Source organism: Lagopus leucura, unplaced genomic scaffold (assembly GCF_019238085.1).
Source record: "Lagopus leucura isolate 7727_CA_CO unplaced genomic scaffold, USGS_WTPT01 Super-Scaffold_100051, whole genome shotgun sequence".
NCBI lineage: Eukaryota > Metazoa > Chordata > Aves > Galliformes > Phasianidae > Lagopus > Lagopus leucura.
In genome coordinates, this window is record NW_024962297.1 from 553,898 (window position 1) to 568,353 (window position 14,456).

A 14,456-nucleotide genomic window follows, 5' to 3' on the forward strand; every position below is an offset into this window, starting at 1 on the left:
GTCCCTCAGTGCCACATCCTCATGGTTCTGGAACACCTCCAGGGTGACCCTACCACTCACTGGGCAGTGTGTGCCAGTGCATCACCACTCCTTTGGAGAATAAATTGTTCCTAATATCCAACCTGACCCTCCCTTAGGGCCATTACATTTCCACTCTGCATTCTGTGGGACCTTGCCCATGGATGCAGATGACAGGACAGTGAAGGCCCCATGATGTGGCTGCATTGGGGCTGCATAACCACTCCCACTCCCAAAACCTGGACCTGCCTCTGGGGTGGAGAACACCCCCTCAGTGCAAACCCTAGGAGTGCTTTGTTCCAAGCAAGGAAAACAAACATTTAACTTCTTAATTAACATCCTTCAACTCTGAAACAAGCCAAGCAATTATTCCTTCTATATGTCACTCACTCTAATGACCGGTTAATAATAAAAGCCATGCTGGTCTGCAGTTTTCAAAGCCAGGAAGTAGATTTTAGAGTCAATCTCCTTTCACAACAAGCTTCAAAACATGTCTGTGTTTATTCTGGGACAAAACCATTGGGAACGAATAGGCCTGAACAAGGCAAGCTGGTTTTTTTTTTTTTTTCTGCACGTAATTTATTTCTATATCCTTATTGAGAAATATGTATAAGAGAGGAAAGCGCTTTGAAAGCAAGTCTGGAAGGGAGCAGCAGGGCTTTGAGCAATGAGCTTTGAGCAACAAGCTCCGAAAGCAAGAGGATTCCAGCAGCTGGTGCACCATCAGCCTTGCACCATGCACTTGTCTCATTTGAACCAAGGTTCAAGCCCATCAGCCTTCCCAGCAGGGTGACCTGTATGTCCTCAGCCTTCCCTGCTTTGGGCAGTTGCTTGCTGTGCAATGCTGAACTTCTGCTAGGCTTCTGTCTGCCTACCTTGGCCCCAGGGCTATGAGTCCTCCTCCAAGCTGTGGCCATAAGCCTGTTTCCTGATGAGAGCTGGAGCATCTCCTGCTACCAGACCATTCTTTTGCTGGCATGAGGTGCAGTGTGCAGGACATGTCCTAGGCCTGTCCTGGTAGGATGTGGGCAGCTCAGCATCCGGAGCCAGCAGAGAGCATCAAAGTGCTCTGAGTCATTCTAAGGAGAGGCTTCTCACCCATAATTGTGTTTGTCTTCAAGGACTGCTGTGTCCTTTTCCCAGCTCTCCACTTCCCCGTGCCTTAAGCACCGTTTCCCAGAAACTTAGCCCAAAGCACCAGAGACATCAAAGTGATGGAGCACTGTAATTCATGATGTCTCTGTGAGTCCAGCTTGGGGAGAACAAGAAAAATTCCTTCTCCCAAAAGATGTGGCAATGCAGACAATAGGAGAAGAAAAACAATTTGGGGAGATGTGGAACAATTATTAAATGTTGGTCTTTCCAAGTGAAGAGTTGGATGTTCAAAGATGGCAGATTATCTGGAAAAGAAAAGAAAGTGAGTGGAAATCAAACAGAAGTGGTTACACCCAGCAGAAGATCAGGTCTGGACACGCTGCTGCCGAAAGCAAGGGGAGGAGGTCAGAGGAGCCCAAACCCACTGATGGGACATGGTTTATGGGCTATGACCCCACTGTAGGCTCCCTATGGAGGTGACCTTCCGTCTCTGGCTCTGGGATTTTTTCTTTTTTTCAGGGATAAATTGAAAATATATTTGTGGGTTTTGTTGTAATGGGAGTTGCCATGACAACTGCTACAGCTCTCCAGAAAAAAATAAATATACAGGAAGGTCTCAACTGTCACTCGGGCCATCTGTCCCTTCCATGGCAGTCATTATAAAGCCATGTACAAACCTCCCTGAGCCAAATCTTCATTTAAACCCATGGAGATAAAAGTGCTTGGTACAATTTATCAAAAAGCTCCTCTCCTGAATCACTGTTTCTTTTCTCTGCATTGACATGATAATTTCCTCTCTATCACTGCAAATTAAATTCTAATGAGGAAGCTTCACATTTCAATGTGATGGAAAGCTTTTCCTCCCTGAGATGTGCAGAAGCATCAGACTCACTGCAAGGGAGAAGGGTGCAGAAGGGTGAGGCAGGATGATGGGAACAGAAGCTTGTCCAGTTGTGCTTTCTCTATGACACTCCTACACAGAGAGCACCTTTCTGTCCCAGCAGCCTGAACGGCCCTTTTGGCCCCAATGTTCCCATCCTGAAGCCCCACAGGAGGAAAACAATGAGGAAAATATGAGGGGACCCGCACTTGAAGGTTGGCAGAGCATTGGCTTTGGTTTGGATGCTTTCTGGGGCAGGAGGATCTTGCTTGAGGCACAGGGAGGCTTCAGGGTTGACTCAAAACCACTTCTTCCATGGGTCACTGCAAGTTTATGGGGCTACAAAATCCCCATCTGAATGGTTAGGGTTAGGGTTGTGGTTAGGGTAGACTTGGGGTTTTTGTTGGGGTTGGGGTTAGCGCTGAATTTAGGTTAGGGGTTAAGGTTAGGTTTAGGCTTAGTGTTAGGGCTGGGATTATGTTTGGGGCTAGGGTTGGGATTAGGGCTAGGGTTGGGGTTGGAGTTTTGGTTAGGGTGGAATAGAGTGAGGGCTGGGGTTGGAGTTGGGGTTCGGGTTACGGTTAAGATTAGGGTTAGGGTTGGAATTGGTCTTAGGGTTGAGGTTGGAGTTAGGGTTAGGGTTAAGTTTAAGCATCAGGGTTAGGGTTAAGATTAAGGTTAGGCTTAGGATTTGGGTTGGCCCTGGGTTTGGGGTTGGCTTTAGGGTTGAAGTTTGGGCTTGGTTTTTGTTTTTTTTTTTGCACCTCAGATTAGCACTGGGTTTGGTGTTAAGGTTGGCATTGTATTAGGGTTAGTGTTAGGGTTAGGTTTAGGGTTTGGGTTGGGATTAAGGTGGAGTTTGGGGTTAAGGTTAGGGTTAGGATTGGAGTTGGGGTTAGGGTTTGGAGTGAGAGTTGGAATTGGTGTTACACTTAGGGTTGGAGCTGGTGTTAGGAATAGCTGGGGTTAGGACTAAGGTTAGGACTGGGGTTGGAATTAGGGTTAGGACTAGGAGTAGGATTAGGATTGAGTTTAGGGTTAGTGTTAGAATTAGGGTTAGGGTTAGGTTTGGGAGTTTCACCAGTGAGCACAGGGGGGCTCAGAGGGTTAAACCTCCACATCCTCTCAGAGCCTGTTCCCAAGGGCCACTGAATTCCAGAAGTCTGCCTCAGTTTGGCCTTCAGCATTAAATCAGGAGCAGAATACTTCAACCCCAACCGCGCTGGTATTAGCTTGACCTCTGTAATGTGAATCTGCTGTGCCTGCGTGACGCCGTGCATCAGAATAATCTGACATCTGCGACCATCCAGGGCCAACGCCACCCTCAGTGGAAACAGCAGGGCTTTATTTGACTCAGTGGCCTTTCCTACAGGGTTGCTTTCGGTCGGGGGAATGCACGCTGCTGCCTCCATGGGGTGATTTACTGTGCGCCTGCCTGGAGTTGTAGCAGTGCTTTTTTGGATAGTGAGTTGTGCACTGCGGTTTGGAAGCTGTTTGTGTTCCAACTTTGCTTTGGAACTCCAGCCAAAAGATACAGGGCAGAAAGGAAAAGATAAGAAGCCCTGGTAGAAGGTGGTTGATCAGAGCCATTGTTATTCTAGGACTGCTAATTCTGAGAAACCTCAGCTGTAAACAAAGTTTGTGTCAGTCATTGGGAAAAAAAAAAAAAGAGAGAGAAATAAAATGTATGTAATTGAACTCCATTCCTTGGAGAAGTGCAACTTCTGGGTTGCCCCAGAAATCTTTCCTTGGAAGGGAAACATGACTTGTTCTGGACAAAATAGCTGGATCTGGGAGTCCTCAGCTGGGTGCTGGGGCTGATGTGCCTTGGGCCATGCAAGGAGCTGCCCAGGGTGAGCCCATACCCTGCTGCGTGCACACACTGTGTTTGTCTGTGTGTACAATGGGAACCATCTGATTTCCGTGAGACTATTCAGCCCTCTGTGCAAGCTGTAGGATTAACAAAACACCGTGGCTGATGAGGTCACTGGAGAGAGAGAGTCAGCTGTGACTGCAGGGGCTGCACGTGGCAGGGGCTTGGGGCAGCCCTGGGGTAACCCTAAGAGGAACAGGCAGCCAAACGCCACTAAACTTAGGTGACATGATGACAATGAGGCAGACAGGACAGGTCAATCTAAGAAGTAATGAAGTTCAGCATAATGCCCCCCATGCATCAATTTGCAGAAATGTCCAGCAAACCAATCCGTGCACTTTAAGAATAGGAATGGAGAATGGAAACAGAGAAACAGCAGTGCAAAGACATCAAGTCCCAGGGGGGCATTCGCCTGGCTGGGGTGGAGCCGACACATTTATCTGGGTCCCTACTTCTCCTGAGTTTGGAATTGAGAGGAGATGTACTGCTGCATGCTCAGCTTCTGAGTCGGGAAAAGAAAATGTGCTTTGGCACTCCCTTGGAAAGGCTTTGGACACTCATTTCAGGAGCTTAGCTCTGCAGAAACATGTTCCCTGTGCTCCTGGAGGCGAGCTGTGTGTACCTGTGTGAGCGACCCTCTTTCCATATCCCATACTGCAAATGAACTTCATCCAATGAGATGAAGGGCTTCTGAAATAGAGAACGATGTCATTTTTCTGCTCACCTTCCCCAAACAAAGCGCTGTGCTGCTGACTGCTTGAGGTCTGCTCCTGGCCTGCATTTGTTAGAAGTTCAGACTGAGTTTGACAGGTAAGCCTCTCGAGTAAAATAAGCAAATGGCTTTTTAGGATTACTTTGCCAAGTTGCTGCTTTACCTCCTTTTTGCCTGGGACACCAAAACTTTATAGGTTAGTATATAGAGAACCAGATGTACAGTCTCACTGCTGAACTAGGGATGGAATTAGAACTGGCAGAGTCCATTGAATCATAGCTTCAAATTATTTACTCATAGGTTGCATATGGATTGTCCAATGAGAATGGAATGCCCATTGCTTTCCTTAGGCTGGGCTTGCAGGGCATTGTCCCATCCTGTTCCTTTTCCTCATGTCCCTGTAGTCCCATCTCTTTGCCATTTTGAGATCTTTCTCACATACAACCTTCACTGCATGGGTCAACCTCTCTGACTTCCACCTCACTCACCACTTTGCCTTTCTAAATCTCTGAAAAATTGGTTCCTTGCTGCACCTCTTAATTGATCTGCTGACGTGGTTTTAGCATTTAGCTCTGAAAACCATCAGTGTGTTGGTTATGGAAAGGGCTGGCTCAGGAATGAGCCAGACACAAGACTATAAAATCTGAAATATGAGATTTGCATCTCAGACAGGTAGCTGGTCGGGGTGCCACTGGTGTGTGGGTGAAGGTGACTCCGAGCCCTCAGCTATGAAAGTTCTATCTATCTGCATTTGGTTTCTTTCATGCTTCCTGGATAGGAGAGAGAACTTGACAACCAGCATGGCAGAATCTTAATTCTATCTATGACCAGTCTGCAAAAGACATTTACCGATGACATTTACAAAGACATTCACCAACTCAATTGTTCAGATTCGCTGGAGATGATTAATGAACACCGTATGGAAATTTCAGGGGTGTCATCACCACTGTTTTGTCTGTAAACAATCTGAGATGGACGTAAACCCAGTTCTGAACAATGGTTCAGCATCTTCATGGCCAAAAGGCTGCCCTGCGAGAAGAAACCATAGCTTCCAAAAACCACACTGTTGGTTTGATGTGGATGGTGATTTAGCTTCACCAACACTTGTGGTGAAGAGCCCATCGTGAGCACTCAACAAGGACTTGAACAAAGACTTTATTTTTCATTAATCTAGACCACAACTTATGCATTTGATGAAAACAAAAAAGTGTTTTCTGGCAGCATTTTGACATTGAATGTCTGGAAGCGGAAACCAAGGATCACCACCTCCGTTCCCAGTACCAAGCTTTTGCCATTACAGCTCCTTTGAACTGCCAAGGAAAAGGTGAATAAACACCTTTCATGGCCTTTAATGTTCATTTTATGCAAAGTCTTGGCAGAAATTCTTTGCCAACATGCCAAAAATTCAACATAGTTTCCTTTATGAGGGCTGCTTATTCAAACTAACATTGCCAGCTTACTGATCTTAAATGGTCACCAGGAGTTTCTGGTAAATACTTATTTGCCCCAATGTATGTATTGATAGGTCCTATGGGCAGAAATAAAATAAAATAATAACATGATACATCTTCACTGTGAATGAAATAAAAAAATTTTCCTACAAAGTCAGATGAATTTCATTAACTTGTGACAAAATCCTGAGCTGTGTGCATCCATATAATTATATATCTCAGTTAAGGACACATAAGGAATTAGGGGATTTCAAAAGTTCTTGTTCATACTCTGTTGATGAGAATGCACTTTTTTGGAACATTTACATTTCCAGATAAGGAAAATGCTGATAACAGAAATCTGTGAATTAGCCGCCCTTCTCCTTTTTGTCCGTTTCTTTTTCAATCTCTTTGTTCCACCAGAGAAGCATAGTAATTAGCACTGATAGCCTGACTGGTAAATTATCAACTACCAACTTCCATTCTACAATGTGCTTGAAAGACAGCTTTGATTGTGGAGACCACGACCACAGCTCAGGCTGTCTGGGGTGCAGTGGTTTGAACAAAGCCACTCCGATCATGAAGGAATATCCATTTTTCTGTGATATTTGACAATTTTCTGGAAAGGAAACGATGTGAAGATGTTAAGCTTTGTTGTTGTGTAACCATTAGTCTGATATGGAGGGATGTCCTGAGACATACAGTGAGTCATAGCTGTCATAAATTTGCTCAGATCACACCAAATTGATCTAATTTCCTCTTCTATAGAGTAAGAGAGAGTAAAGAGATGAGGAAGAATGGTCAAAAATCATTTGTCTTGGTCTTAGGAAGGCTTCTGTGTTAACTCATGTGGTACATTCTCAAGCCAGCTGTGGTATAAGGCCCAAGGATACCCCATTTCAGGGGTAAAATTGGTTGGAAAACTGTTTTTGCTCAGAGAGAGTCACAGTTTGCTGCCAGGAAGAACATCCGAGTGGTTGTACAAAGAGCGTGAGATAATTGTGTGCAAGCTGCACACGTGGCATTGTAATACTGCTGCACTTCAGCAGAGATATGGGCTGATGGAAGGAAGTGCAGGAGAGAACACAAAGGGGATGAGATATCTAAAAATGAGAAGATTGAAGGATGACACAGTAACAATTTCCAATGCACAGTGGACTAGCAGAGAGAGAAGGGGAGGAAAACATGTCCTGTGTCCCAAGGCTGAAAGTTCAATGTTATGTAAAGTCCTCAACTAACCATCCTCTTTTCACTCCCCAAAGCCCCCACATCTCCAGCATCACGTGTCAAACTTAGGGCTTTTTGCTTGAAAAAAACCCCAAAATTCAATTTACACAAGGAAGCCATCAAGGCAGCAAAATAATATAATAAGTACCTGGATATCTGATCCATCTTCATTGATGGAACAGGTCCACAGCAGTGCTCCACAGCTTTAGGAAATGCTACATAAAAAAATTAAGGTCCAATCGGAGTCTCAGTGATATCAGCGTAAATCATGGCTAAGGAGTTATGGAGGCATGAAATGAGATCAGAAGCAGCCCTGGAGCTCTATTCCATGCTCAAGACCTAGCACTGGTTCCCTCTTGGACTCCAAGAGAGATTTCACTTGCAGACCATTGGCACGATGCCACGGTTGGACTTTCTGCTGGAATCAGCCATCCAGTAACTCATTACCACCAAATCATTAAAATATTTCTCCCAAATCCAATTAGTCTCGTAAGCACAGAACAATCCATTCTTTCTCCTATTGGATATTTAAGAGGGTGGCTTTGTACTCCTTTACTGCTGCCTGAAGCATTAGCTTTGGGGTGACGCAGGTTGTGTAGGCAAATGCAGGCAGACAGCAGGCTGTCACTGGCACAGTTTGAATCATAGAATCATTAAGGTTGGAGAAGACCTCTAAGATCACCAGCTCCACGCCCCATGCCCCTCAGTGCCACATCTCCATGTTTCATGAGCACCTCCAGTGGTGGTGACTCTCCCAGCTCCCATTGGCAGCCTGTGCCAATACATCACCACTCCTCCTGAGAAGCAGCCTTTCCAAATACCCAATCTGAACTCCTCGTTCCCACTCTGCATTGCTGTTGCTGTGCTCTCAGGAAGAGCTCTGACCATTGGAAAGGCTTTGAGCTGCTCATAGCAGCCACAAGGACAGCACATAATGAGCTTTCAGCTTGTTGTTGCTAAGTGGGGTGGCACAATTAAAGCCCATTAGCTGACATGATATCACCAGCACAGAGGAAACACTTGGTGCTGGGCAGGAAGGGAGCAGGACAGCCCTGCTGTATCTGCAGCACCTGTGAAAACACTGAGAGAGTTCTGTTCCTGCAAAGAAGACACCGACAGCCCCTTTCCAAACCCATGGCTTCACACAAGCTTCTGTTTGCAGCAATGCTCCGTCTGCAAGCTCATCCCAGCAGCTGGGATGATTTTCTTCCCCACTGTGGAAAGATGATAAAAGTTTTGCAATCCAGCAAAGCTCGGGCCTGAAGGCAACAAGCCAAGAACTGTGTAAATCGAAGGGAGTTCCCCTTTGTATTCAAGGAGGCCAAGATCTCACCCCAAAAAGTCTTGCAGATACGAAGGTTCCTGGGTTTTCCTTGGAATCCCAGGAGATTGTTTTCATTGTAGATTATCTCAGGCCAAAAACGGGTTCTGCCCACTGCAATCCATCCTCTGTATTTGGGGTAGTGCTGTGTGGATAGGGTGGGAAGAAGGCTCTGCTCTGCTCCCTGAGCTCCCCAAGGCAGAAACACAGCGCATTGTCGGCAGCAGAATAGCTGCTCTCCTGGATCCTCCCTTGGCAAGGGCAAAATTGATGCACATAGTGCAGGAATGGAGATGTGAGCTTGCCAACTCTTAGTTAAGCATGTTGCCCTCTTTAAGCAATTAATTACATTCTCTTTTGCTACAGTGGGGCTCAGAAATGTGAGCATTTCCTGGTTCAGGCAGACCCACGCATGGTAAACATGGGATCATAGTATGCATTAAAAGAAAAACCTGTCCTATTGCAAAGGGATCACTGTAATCCAAAATGTCACTTGCATTTTTGGGAAGGCATTTGATGACTCTGGCACGAGTGAATCTCTGCTGGGCACCGGACACCATTCATCTCCATAAAAAAAAGGTTCTTTAAAACCGAATTCTTACCATATGCACATAGCACAGAATTAGAAAACCACACTTCTTGGAAAGTCCTGCTTTTAGCTGGGCTACAAGGAGTTAATGGCTCAAAGATGTTCTGCCCACATTACATGTCTGTGTCGGACATGTTTTATACGCTCATCGAGGAGCAGCATTAGAGATCCTTTATAGGGAGTTTTTGCCCGGTTGGATTCTTTCAGAAACACTAACAAACAATTATCCCTGTTTATTAACACTTTGTAAATTTATTAGCACGTTGTAAAATGTCTATAAATGGAACTTTAGTGGGCAGCACAGCCCAGAGCACCACCTAACTAAAGAGGCATCGAAGCCCAGGTGCTGGTGGGGCAGCTCTGGGGTCTCTCCCATGTTCAGCACATGGCTTGGTGAATGCTGCTTTCATCCTGAATGCAAAAACATTTGGGTTTTGCTGAAGAGGGTTTGGAAATGGAGGTTTTCCTTTTCCACACAGAAAGAAGAAGATAATAAAAATGCAAAAGCTGTGTTTTCTCAATGCTGTTGGGTTGGAATGCATGAACGATGTCGATCATCTCCATATGCCAGCAGTTGGACTCAGTGATCCTTATGGGTTCCTTCCAACTCAAGATGTTCTATGATTCTATGCTGAGTTCTGCTCCAATTCAAACTTCTTTTATTTGTTTTGTCCTTCTTGGCTGAGATCTGCCCATCTCCTGATAGCTCAGCCTCACTGGTTCCATGCAGTCAGGGTGGGGGACCGATCAGATCAGGCTGCGCACAGCGAAGCCCAGTGAGAACCCAAAGATGCAGCACTTTTCATTTCAGTGTAAAACAAAGAATTCTATTTATAGAGAAAACAGCTCAAGGTTCCTAAACGGTGTTTTGCAGATTTCCATTCTCATGGTGTCTCTTTTTCTGTAAGCATTTCACATGCACACACCATTGTAATTTAGGAACCCGGTGACCCCACACATTTTATTTTTCTTTGCCACCCGTTTGCCCCCTTGTTCCAAGAGCAGGAATTTCCTGCCAGAGCCTGCAGAGCAGAGCCAGCAATGAGCACTCATGATTCTTTGCACAGAAAATGTCCTTTCAGGCCCCCTGATCTCAGCCTTTTGCAGCACCCCTATACAGAGTGCAGCACCACATTAACAATTAATAACAGGGCAGCAATAAGGAAGCAACTTGACAATAAATTTGCTTTAAATGGACAGGAATGTTGCCAGGTAACCTTCCCATTTGCTATCAGATCTCTTTATTACTGGTGAGGCTCCCCCCTCCCTCAGGCCCTTTTTCCATCCAGCACTGCAGGATGCTCATCTTGGACCTTACCCCACTGAGGCTTTGGGTGTCATCTACACATCATCTCAAGGCTGAATCAACACCATGTGCACCCAGCAAAGCTCTGGAACAGAGAGGAGAAGCATGGAGAAGGACTTTATTCCTACTGCACTGTAAAAAAAGCATCTGGTGTATACAGTCTTATTGCCTGCTGTCTTGCAAGAAAAAATAATCCAGGGAAGGTTCAGACTGAATATTAGGAACAATTTTTTCTCGCAAATTGTGGTGATGCATTGACACACACTGCTCAGGGAGTGGTGGGGTCACCATCCATGGAGGTGTTCCAGAACTGTGGGGATGTGGCACTGAGGGACGTGGTGATGGGCATGGTGGGGTGGGCTGGGGTTGGATGGGTGATCTTAGAGGTCTTTTCCAACCTTAATGATTCAGTAATAATAACCAGGAAGGACTGGAGCCCAAGTGTCTCAGCACAATCAATCCAAAGACCTTACACACAGAAAAAAAAATCTCATTTCATTGGTTGATATTGAAACTACCGAAAATCCACTACCAAAAATCCACATCCCAGCTCCCAATGAGAAATCCCACCCATGGAGGTGACCCCAATCACCCAGGGCAATAGGATGTCACAGGGGGGTAAATAGGGTGATTGTTAACTCATCAGATCCTGCCTCTTCGGATATGGCCCTTTTCTCAGACATTTTTGTGCATGATGTAGGAGCAACTGAGAGTAATTAGTGTGAGATGGTGGTTGTGGTCACCAAGACCGTCAATAACCCTTGTTTTGGATGGGAATACAGCCTGAGCAGCTTCTAGAAAATGACTCCATCCATCTCCCGTCTGATTCATCTTCCCACATTTCAAAGTTCAGATTATTGCCATCAAAGGAATGGAGTAATTATGCTCTGGGAATACAGGAAAGGAGGAATCCAGCGCTGAGTGCCTCTGTAAGGCAAGGAGCCAGAGCAAGGTGTTGAACGGCAAGCAGGTCGTTGGGATCTGCCCCCATCACTTCCCTTCTGTGGTCTGTTGTCAGAGGATTCTTTCCTTCTTCAATAGAAGAGAAAAGAAATGTCACTCCAGCAATTCAATTCTCTGCTGTGGGTGAAAGGAAGAAGGAAAAGAACAGACGTCTCTTGGAATTCTCCTATTTTACTGGTACCTGTATTCACACATTGCAGAATTCTTTTTTTTTTTTTTTCTTTCTAGCTAGGCATTTTCCTTGGTTTATAAATACGTCATATAAAAGTGCAAGATCATAAAGTTTACAAGTTATGCAAGGGCTGACTTACTGTATAATTACCTTTTTTCGCTCTCGGGCATTTCTGTCTTCAACTGTTACTCTGCAAGATCCAGCGGGCAGCAGAACCAACCAGAAAAATAAAAATAAAAGCTAGAAAAAGGAGGTGGCCTGGTATTTGGTGGCTCAGATCCGACATAAACACTGCCGGGATAAGCAGACGTGCTGGAACGCTGCGGGATATGGGGTCAGGGTGAAAATCCCCTGGTTTTCATATTCTTACACCCCAAACCACAAAAGTGCAAGTTTCTCATCTTCAGCTTGAAACCTCAGAGCTCTTGTAGCCAAAAATGGGACAATTGACAAACAGGAACTCCAACCAAGAAGCGCTGCAGAGAGATTGGCCAGGAAAGGAAAAGTGAAACATTTCCAAATACAGAAATGTGCAAAAGCTTTGCTGCTGAAGACAAGGATAATATTTGCTATGCTATCCTAACCAAATATGCCACTCAGCACTCTCTCCTTTATCACAGTTATTTTAGTGGTGTTGAGTGGGGTCAGGACTAAGTCAAAAATCTACAACTTCTCCTTCCAGACGAAGCTGCTTTCCCAATGAAAATAGTGACTTCACCAAACGTGTCCTAAATGCAGACACTTCGTTAGATGTAGCATTTGCTGCCCACTGTCTTCTTAGCAACTGCTGTGCATAACTAGCTAAAAAAAAAAGAATCCCACTTCCCAGCAGAATTCCCATTGGAAATTTCAGGTGAAACGGCCACATTTTGGCAAAATTGAAAAGTATTCCTATGCAATGTGATGGGTTGTGCCTATAGGAGGAGCAGCTCTCCTACAGAGACCTCCATGATGCTATTAAGAACCAACATGGCCATGAAGTCAGAGTGGAGCACAGCTCGCCAGAGCTTGGTGCAACACCTATTAAAACCAAGAGAAACTCTTAATTAAGGACAGTGCTGGGGACACAGACCCTGTAACTCAGCTGAGTGCCACACACTAAGAAACTGCTTAATTTTACGAAGAAGTTTAAGTGGTGTTGGCTTTGATGGGATGGCAGCACTTGTTTAAGTGTCTCTGCAGCAGACAAATGGATCCAAGCATGGGCTGAAGTCCGCCACTAAACGGCAGTCTTGGAATGATGTATCTGGGAGAAAGAAGCATGTTGGTCTTGCAAAACAGCAGGATCCTTTTGATGCTTCCAAGTCCTCCAAAGGCACCCCATGGTGAAAAGCTTCTATTAGGTTTGACGTGTTAAAGGCATTATGGGGCTGAAGAAGCTCGTTTTTGGTCTTAATGAGTCCTTTTAAATGAAAAGCAAATGCTTAGCTTCACATTTTATGTCGCAGAAGTGCTTGGAGGTTGGAAAAGGAACCATGAATCATAATTTTAAGTTGCAGAATAGGATTTTCTTACTTCCCAAGTAGAGTTTTAGAGCTCTCCAGCGTAAGCAAATACCGCTATTTTTATTTACACTTTAAAATTATAGTGAGGCTTTTGGGAATGAAGACATTTTTCAATAACGTTTTTAGAGCCCTCTTTGCAAATGCACAGCTTCTACAAATAAATTTTACAGCCTCCATCCTGCAGTGCAGAGCCTGACGGGAGGCACAGAAGGAGCCTCCTTTGATCCACGTTGGAACAAATATCACCGGAGACCTGAGGCCCTCCCCAGCTCTGTTAGCGTGTTTGGGGGCTGTAAACATTTTAAGACTGGAGGAGGTTGTTCATTAGGCATTTTGGCTTTGCAGCCCTCTCCTCTGTGAGTTGGAGTGGTGTGTATGTGAGGGAGGGCACACAGAGCTCATCCAATGCTTGGGATAAATAAAGCTTTCATGGTGGATCCATGCACGTAACCAAGAGAAGCAACAAGGGTAAGCACGACACACAAATCCTTCATGGACAAAACAGCCCTGCTAGAGCCGTACGAAATAAGTGTAGGGGTTTGGGCAAACTGGGAGTGTAGACAGAGAAACTGCTCTTGAGCCCATTGCCAGTGCCTTTGTCTTTTTTATTCTTTTTCTGTTGGTTCGGTTAAATTTTCACTCAGTGGGGGAATGGAGAGGGAAAATGTGGTTGTCTTCTGCATTTGGTCTCAGTGAGCTGGCAGCATGTTGGCTGGGCAGGACAAGGTCCATGGGAGTGAAGGGCTGAGGGTTGGGATGGGGGTTGGATATGGAGAGCAGGGAGGCAGGTTGCCCCACGCTGTCTCTGCAGCAATGACCTCAAGGCCCCTACTGCCTCAAAAGTAAACTTTGGAGAAGCAGAGGTAGCTTCCTCACAAGGGAAAAACAAAATACTTATACATATAGGTCAATCCAAACCAGAAAAGGCTCCACTTAGGTTTTATAATCAGAAAAAAAATACAGAACAGTTTTCAAATGAAAGAGAGATTAAATAAATATCGTGTAACCTATTAACATCTAGGAAATAGCCCTACTGCTTCTTCACTTAACAGCAAACACCTCATTTTCTTCACCAGATGGATGCACAGAAACAAAGAAATTGATTTATATTGTTCAAAATTGGGCCTATGTATCTAACTGCTGCAGGATACTGGAGGGAATAATCTCCTGACTGCGAATGCATTTTCATCCATGGGGTAATAACTGTCTCTGGTAAATGTCCAAACGAATGGGAATTCTGCTAGAAGATTTAAGATGTTATAGGTTGTTTTTTTTTTAAACTTGTAAATAGAGACATCTTAAAGTGCTCTTAAAGCTGCTCCATAACAATTAAGAAAGATTTTAAGAGACCACAGCTCCAGGATG

At 45.0% G+C, this 14,456-nt stretch overlaps 1 long non-coding RNA gene across 1 annotated transcript; it reads right to left on the minus strand.

Moving 5' to 3' along the window:
• Window positions 1-379: 379 nt before the first annotated feature.
• LOC122187787 lies at window positions 380-12,029 on the minus strand. Its single transcript, XR_006181417.1, has 3 exons — window positions 11,737-12,029; window positions 10,464-10,536; window positions 380-1,418 (listed from the first exon to the last, which is right to left on the minus strand). It is a non-coding gene; the product is annotated as an uncharacterized LOC122187787 (long non-coding RNA).
• Between the last annotated feature and the right edge of the window lie 2,427 nt (window positions 12,030-14,456).